At 47.9% G+C, this 7,196-nt stretch overlaps 4 non-coding genes across 4 annotated transcripts; all 4 read left to right on the top strand.

The window, feature by feature from the left end:
• The first annotated feature begins 1,777 nt into the window (after positions 1-1,777).
• LOC134959216 (U1 spliceosomal RNA) lies at positions 1,778-1,941 on the top strand. The gene has a single exon (XR_010187295.1). It is a non-coding gene; the product is annotated as a U1 spliceosomal RNA (small nuclear RNA).
• A 1,235-nt stretch (positions 1,942-3,176) lies between these two features.
• On the top strand, positions 3,177-3,340 carry LOC134958583 (U1 spliceosomal RNA). Its single transcript, XR_010187071.1, has one exon. It is a non-coding gene; the product is annotated as a U1 spliceosomal RNA (small nuclear RNA).
• A 1,236-nt stretch (positions 3,341-4,576) lies between these two features.
• LOC134959128 (U1 spliceosomal RNA) lies at positions 4,577-4,740 on the top strand. Its single transcript, XR_010187209.1, has one exon. It is a non-coding gene; the product is annotated as a U1 spliceosomal RNA (small nuclear RNA).
• Positions 4,741-5,976: 1,236 nt separating this feature from the next.
• On the top strand, positions 5,977-6,140 carry LOC134959183 (U1 spliceosomal RNA). Its single transcript, XR_010187263.1, has one exon. It is a non-coding gene; the product is annotated as a U1 spliceosomal RNA (small nuclear RNA).
• Positions 6,141-7,196: the final 1,056 nt, after the last annotated feature.

Raw genomic sequence — 7,196 nt, 5'->3', positions numbered from 1 at the left:
AGACAAGAGGCGTCTGGAGCGTCAATTTAGGAAGGATCCACAGAATTGACGAGCTGTCATATCATGTCATAAAAGCATTCGGGCACAGGCGGAGCATTCTCAGAACGATCAGGACATAATATTAATCATCCATGTAACCATCGCGGCCGATCGTCTCGGCGGGAACCGGGAAATCTGCGGTCTGGTGAAGTCTGCAGTGCACTATGTATTATAAATCTGGCACACTGAGAGAGAAATGTGGGCTATTGCATCCAGAGACCACGAGATGGGGCCAGTGCATTAGTAAGCCTGTTTCCCAGCTTAAGAAAATAAATGCACCAATCCTACCACAGGGGCCCCAGAGCAGGAGCAGGGAGGGAACAGTGCCAGAGGGCAACCAACCTGAATAGGCCCCAATCCAGAGACCCCCACAGCCGCACACTCACTCTGCTACCTTAAATCCAGCACCACCTGAGGGATTGAATATGGCCGCCGTGTCTCACTGGCAGTCCGTTCTGCCTCCACTGCCCGGTCTCTCTCCGACCCTCCATCTCGGGGGGTGTCCGCTCCGGAGGTCCGGGGGAGGCTCCCGAGTGCTCCGGAGCTGGTACACGAGTCCCCGGCTTCCGCCTGCGTGTAAGGCCGCAACCTGCAAGAGCGGTTAAAACCGCTCCCTGGTTCCGCAGCCGACACCACAGGGCCGAGGGGACCAACAGGGAGGGACAAGGAGCCCCGGAAAGGAAAGCCAGGGGGTGAGCACCCCGGGTTAGATCCAATATTGAACGCTGGAGAGAGGAGAGCAGCAAAGGCACATCTGCTCTCTTCTCCAGCCAAGCCACGCCCCCCGGGTTAAACAACTTTTGACGTGTTCAAATCAGTAAAAAGACTAATGGCTTTTTTGAGACTACAAAGTCTTTGGAAAGAAAAAAACCCGAAAAAAACCATTGTATAATTTGTGTGAGTGCCGCAGGGGGATTAGAAAGAAAAAAGAAATAAAAAGAAATCCATGATGATGACGTTCCGACGAGCGCTAACATCGGAAAATGGTCTCGGTGCAAGGATGAGAAAACCCTCAGCAGCGAGGGGGTTAAATCTCAAGCTGGTTTTTGTTTGTTTGTTTTTTCTTTCAAAAGACTTTGTAGTCTCAAAAAGCCATTAGTCTTTTTACTGATTTGAACACGTCAAAAGTTGTTTCACCCAAATGGCCCAAAAAGCGTATTTCTCAAGCAAGTGAACCAAAAGCAAATGTGATTTTTTCTTTTGTCCCCCGTCTTATAAGCACCATAGACAAAGAAAGAAAGAAAGAAAAAATAAATAAAAAGAAATCCGTGACGACGACGTTCGGACGAGCGCTAACGTCGGAAAATGGTCTCGGTGCGAGGATGAGAAAACCCTCAGCAGCGAGGGGGTTAAATCTCAAGCTGCCTTTTATATTTTATTTTCCAATTTAAGAACCCATTGAGACATAGGACGGTGCACTGCCTGTTGCTTTTCATATGGAGATGAGGGTTGCAGCTACTGTAACTGTGCCCGACTGCTTTTATGACATGACGGTATGCAAATTCATCTGCTGCAGTGTGCCCTGGGAAGGATTTGCACTAGTTGTGCGCATAGTTTGGGGGTGCTTCAGGAACAGTCACCCTTCCGCCTTCCCATGTCAACGTGAAGAGATGCAGCCTCCCTGCAGTTTTCTTTTCCCGTCCCCTGCCGAGAGTTCACTTGTCATGGCTCCGGTCAACCTCCTTCACTTGACGGGGGTGTGCCCAAGCAGGGGCCCTCCTGAGCCCTAGTCCAACTCATACTTATCTGGCAGAGGAGATACCATGATCACGAAGGTGGGTTTCCCAGGGCGAGGCTCATCTATTGCACTCCGGGTGTGCTGACCCCTGCGATTTCCCCAAATGCGGGAAACTCGACTGCATAATTTGTGGTAGTGGGGGACTGCGTTCGCGCTTTCCCCTGATCATCTCTGGTAAAAGTCAGATCTTTTTGTGTGCTGCTGGTGCTGTCTCTTCCTTTGCTGTTTCCATCCTTTTCTTCATTTCAACCCTCCCTCCACTGGATCCCTGTGCCCGTTAAGGTGCGCTTCTATCTTTCACTCAGCGCTCTCTTCTCATCTCTTCTCCTGTGCGCTGGCTGCATGCTTCCTTGCTTTTTCCGGCCTTGTACTGTGCTTCGCATATACAACCAATACAGGGCGCTGCAGGACCCACACGGTTTCACTTGCTTTGTAAAGTAGGCCCCCAGATTGTGTCAGATATGAGGGGGAGAGAGAAAAAAAACTTTGCTCCCTCATTTCATGCAGTAGCTTGTCTACTTTGTAAAATGGTAGGCCTCGCTGGGCTGCCGTAGTCTTCCTACACATAGTAAGCGTTTAAATTGAGGCGGCGAAAACTAGAAGAAAGAGAGCATTTTTGGTTTGCGTGCAGATTTTGGGCAGGTGGATTGGTGGCAAAACACAAAGTATTTGTCTATGGTGCTTATAAGACGGGGGACAAAAGAAAAAAATCACATTTGCTTTTGGTTCACTTGCTTGAGAAATACGCTTTTTGGGCCATTTGGGTGAAACAACTTTTGACGTGTTCAAATCAGTAAAAAGACTAATGGCTTTTTTGAGACTACAAAGTCTTTTGAAAGAAAAAAACAAAAAACAAAAACCAAGGTATAATTTGTGTGAGTGCCGCAGGGGGGATAAGAAAGAAAGAAAAAATAAATAAAAAGAAATCCGTGACGACGACGTTCGGACGAGCGCTAACGTCGGAAAATGGTCTCGGTGCGAGGATGAGAAAACCCTCAGCAGCGAGGGGGTTAAATCTCAAGCTGCCTTTTATATTTTATTTTCCAATTTAAGAACCCATTGAGACATAGGACGGTGCACTGCCTGTTGCTTTTCATATGGAGATGAGGGTTGCAGCTACTGTAACTGTGCCCGACTGCTTTTATGACATGACGGTATGCAAATTCATCTGCTGCAGTGTGCCCTGGGAAGGATTTGCACTAGTTGTGCGCATAGTTTGGGGGTGCTTCAGGAACAGTCACCCTTCCGCCTTCCCATGTCAACGTGAAGAGATGCAGCCTCCCTGCAGTTTTCTTTTCCCGTCCCCTGCCGAGAGTTCACTTGTCATGGCTCCGGTCAACCTCCTTCACTTGACGGGGGTGTGCCCAAGCAGGGGCCCTCCTGAGCCCTAGTCCAACTTATACTTACCTGGCAGGGGAGATATCATGATCACGAAGGTGGTTCTCCCAGGGCGAGGATCATCCATTGCACTCCGGGTGTGCTGACCCCTGCGATTTCCCCAAATGTGGGAAACTCGACTGCATAATTTGTGGTAGTGGGGGACTGCGTTCGTGCTTTCCCCTGATCATCTCTGGTAAAAGTCAGATCTTTTTGTGTGCTGCTGGTGCTGTCTCTTCCTTTGCTGTTTCCATCCTTTTCTTCATTTCAACCCTCCCTCCACTGGACCCCTGTGCCCGTTAAGGTGCGCTTCTATCTTTCACTCAGCGCTCTCTTCTCATCTCTTCTCCTGTGCGCTGGCTGCATGCTTCCTTGCTTTTTCCGGCCTTGTACTGTGCTTCGCATATACAACCAATACAGGGCGCTGCAGGACCCACACGGTTTCACTTGCTTTGTAAAGTAGGCCCCCAGATTGTGTCAGATATGAGGGGGAGAGAGAAAAAAAACTTTGCTCCCTCATTTCATGCAGTAGCTTGTCTACTTTGTAAAATGGTAGGCCTCGCTGGGCTGCCGTAGTCTTCCTACACATAGTAAGCGTTTAAATTGAGGCGGCGAAAACTAGAAGAAAGAGAGCATTTTTGGTTTGCGTGCAGATTTTGGGCAGGTGGATTGGTGGCAAAACACAAAGTATTTGTCTATGGTGCTTATAAGACGGGGGACAAAAGAAAAAAAATCACATTTGCTTTTGGTTCACTTGCTTGAGAAATACGCTTTTTGGGCCATTTGGGTGAAACAACTTTTGACGTGTTCAAATCAGTAAAAAGACTAATGGCTTTTTTGAGACTACAAAGTCTTTTGAAAGAAAAAACAAACAAACAAAAACCAAGGTATAATTTGTGTGAGTGCCGCAGGGGGGATAAGAAAGAAAGAAAAAATAAATAAAAAGAAATCCGTGACGACGACGTTCGGACGAGCGCTAACGTCGGAAAATGGTCTCGGTGCGAGGATGAGAAAACCCTCAGCAGCGAGGGGGTTAAATCTCAAGCTGCCTTTTATATTTTATTTTCCAATTTAAGAACCCATTGAGACATAGGACGGTGCACTGCCTGTTGCTTTTCATATGGAGATGAGGGTTGCAGCTACTGTAACTGTGCCCGACTGCTTTTATGACATGACGGTATGCAAATTCATCTGCTGCAGTGTGCCCTGGGAAGGATTTGCACTAGTTGTGCGCATAGTTTGGGGGTGCTTCAGGAACAGTCACCCTTCCGCCTTCCCATGTCAACGTGAAGAGATGCAGCCTCCCTGCAGTTTTCTTTTCCCGTCCCCTGCCGAGAGTTCACTTGTCATGGCTCCGGTCAACCTCCTTCACTTGACGGGGGTGTGCCCAAGCAGGGGCCCTCCTGAGCCCTAGTCCAACTCATACTTACCTGGCAGGGCAGATACCATGATCACGAAGGTGGTTCTCCCAGGGCGAGGCTCATCCATTGCACTCCGGGTGTGCTGACCCCTGCGATTTCCCCAAATGCGGGAAACTCGACTGCATAATTTGTGGTAGTGGGGTTCTGCGTTCGCGCTTTCCCCTGATCATCTCTGGTAAAAGTCAGATCTTTTTGTGTGCTGCTGGTGCTGTCTCTTCCTTTGCTGTTTCCATCCTTTTCTTCATTTCAACCCTCCCTCCACTGGACCCCTGTGCCCGTTAAGGTGCGCTTCTATCTTTCACTCAGCGCTCTCTTCTCATCTCTTCTCCTGTGCGCTGGCTGCATGCTTCCTTGCTTTTTCCGGCCTTGTACTGTGCTTCGCATATACAACCAATACAGGGCGCTGCAGGACCCACACGGTTTCACTTGCTTTGTAAAGTAGGCCCCCAGATTGTGTCAGATATGAGGGGGACAGAGAAAAAAAACTTTGCTCCCTCATTTCATGCAGTAGCTTGTCTACTTTGTAAAATGGTAGGCCTCGCTGGGCTGCCGTAGTCTTCCTACACATAGTAAGCGTTTAAATTGAGGCGGCGAAAACTAGAAGAAAGAGAGCATTTTTGGTTTGCGTGCAGATTTTGGGCAGGTGGATTGGTGGCAAAACACAAAGTATTTGTCTATGGTGCTTATAAGACGGGGGACAAAAGAAAAAAAATCACATTTGCTTTTGGTTCACTTGCTTGAGAAATACGCTTTTTGGGCCATTTGGGTGAAACAACTTTTGACGTGTTCAAATCAGTAAAAAGACTAATGGCTTTTTTGAGACTACAAAGTCTTTTGAAAGAAAAAAAAAACAAACAAAAACCAAGGTATAATTTGTGTGAGTGCCGCAGGGGGGATAAGAAAGAAAGAAAACATAAATAAAAAGAAATCCGTGACGACGACGTTCGGACGAGCGCTAACGTCGGAAAATGGTCTCGGTGCGAGGATGAGAAAACCCTCAGCAGCGAGGGGGTTAAATCTCAAGCTGCCTTTTATATTTTATTTTCCAATTTAAGAACCCATTGAGACATAGGACGGTGCACTGCCTGTTGCTTTTCATATGGAGATGAGGGTTGCAGCTACTGTAACTGTGCCCGACTGCTTTTATGACATGACGGTATGCAAATTCATCTGCTGCAGTGTGCCCTGGGAAGGATTTGCACTAGTTGTGCGCATAGTTTGGGGGTGCTTCAGGAACAGTCACCCTTCCGCCTTCCCATGTCAACGTGAAGAGATGCAGCCTCCCTGCAGTTTTCTTTTCCCGTCCCCTGCCGAGAGTTCACTTGTCATGGCTCCGGTCAACCTCCTTCACTTGACGGGGGTGTGCCCAAGCAGGGGCCCTCCTGAGCCCTAGTCCAACTCATACTTCCCTGGCATGGGAGATATCATGATCACAAAGGTGGTTCTCCCAGGGCGAGGCTCATCCATTGCACTCCGGGTGTGCTGACCCCTGCGATTTCCCCAAATGCGGGAAACTCGACTGCATAATTTGTGGTAGTGGGGGACTGCGTTCGCGCTTTCCCCTGATCATCTCTGGTAAAAGTCAGATCTTTTTGTGTGCTGCTGGTGCTGTCTCTTCCTTTGCTGTTTCCATCCTTTTCTTCATTTCAACCCTCCCTCCACTGGACCCCTGTGCCCGTTAAGGTGCGCTTCTATCTTTCACTCAGCGCTCTCTTCTCATCTCTTCTCCTGTGCGCTGGCTGCATGCTTCCTTGCTTTTTCCGGCCTTGTACTGTGCTTCGCATATACAACCAATACAGGGCGCTGCAGGACCCACACGGTTTCACTTGCTTTGTAAAGTAGGCCCCCAGATTGTGTCAGATATGAGGGGGAGAGACAAAAAAAACTTTGCTCCCTCATTTCATGCAGTAGCTTGTCTACTTTGTAAAATGGTAGGCCTCGCTGGGCTGCCGTAGTCTTCCTACACATAGTAAGCGTTTAAATTGAGGCGGCAAAAACTAGAAGAAAGAGAGCATTTTTGGTTTGCGTGCAGATTTTGGGCAGGTGGATTGGTGGCAAAACACAAAGTATTTGTCTATGGTGCTTATAAGACGGGGGACAAAAGAAAAAAAATCACATTTGCTTTTGGTTCACTTGCTTGAGAAATACGCTTTTTGGGCCATTTGGGTGAAACAACTTTTGACGTGTTCAAATCAGTAAAAAGACTAATGGCTTTTTTGAGACTACAAAGTCTTTTGAAAGAAAAAACAAACAAACAAAAACCAAGGTATAATTTGTGTGAGTGCCGCAGGGGGGATAAGAAAGAAAGAAAACATAAATAAAAAGAAATCCGTGACGACGACGTTCGGACGAGCGCTAACGTCGGAAAATGGTCTCGGTGCGAGGATGAGAAAACCCTCAGCAGCGAGGGGGTTAAATCTCAAGCTGCCTTTTATATTTTATTTTCCAATTTAAGAACCCATTGAGACATAGGACGGTGCACTGCCTGTTGCTTTTCATATGGAGATGAGGGTTGCAGCTACTGTAACTGTGCCCGACTGCTTTTATGACATGACGGTATGCAAATTCATCTGCTGCAGTGTGCCCTGGGAAGGATTTGCACTAGTTGTGCGCATAGTTTG

Source organism: Pseudophryne corroboree, chromosome 1, assembly GCF_028390025.1.
Source record: "Pseudophryne corroboree isolate aPseCor3 chromosome 1, aPseCor3.hap2, whole genome shotgun sequence".
Classification (NCBI taxonomy): domain Eukaryota; kingdom Metazoa; phylum Chordata; class Amphibia; order Anura; family Myobatrachidae; genus Pseudophryne; species Pseudophryne corroboree.
This window is presented reverse-complemented; position numbering and strand designations above follow the sequence as displayed.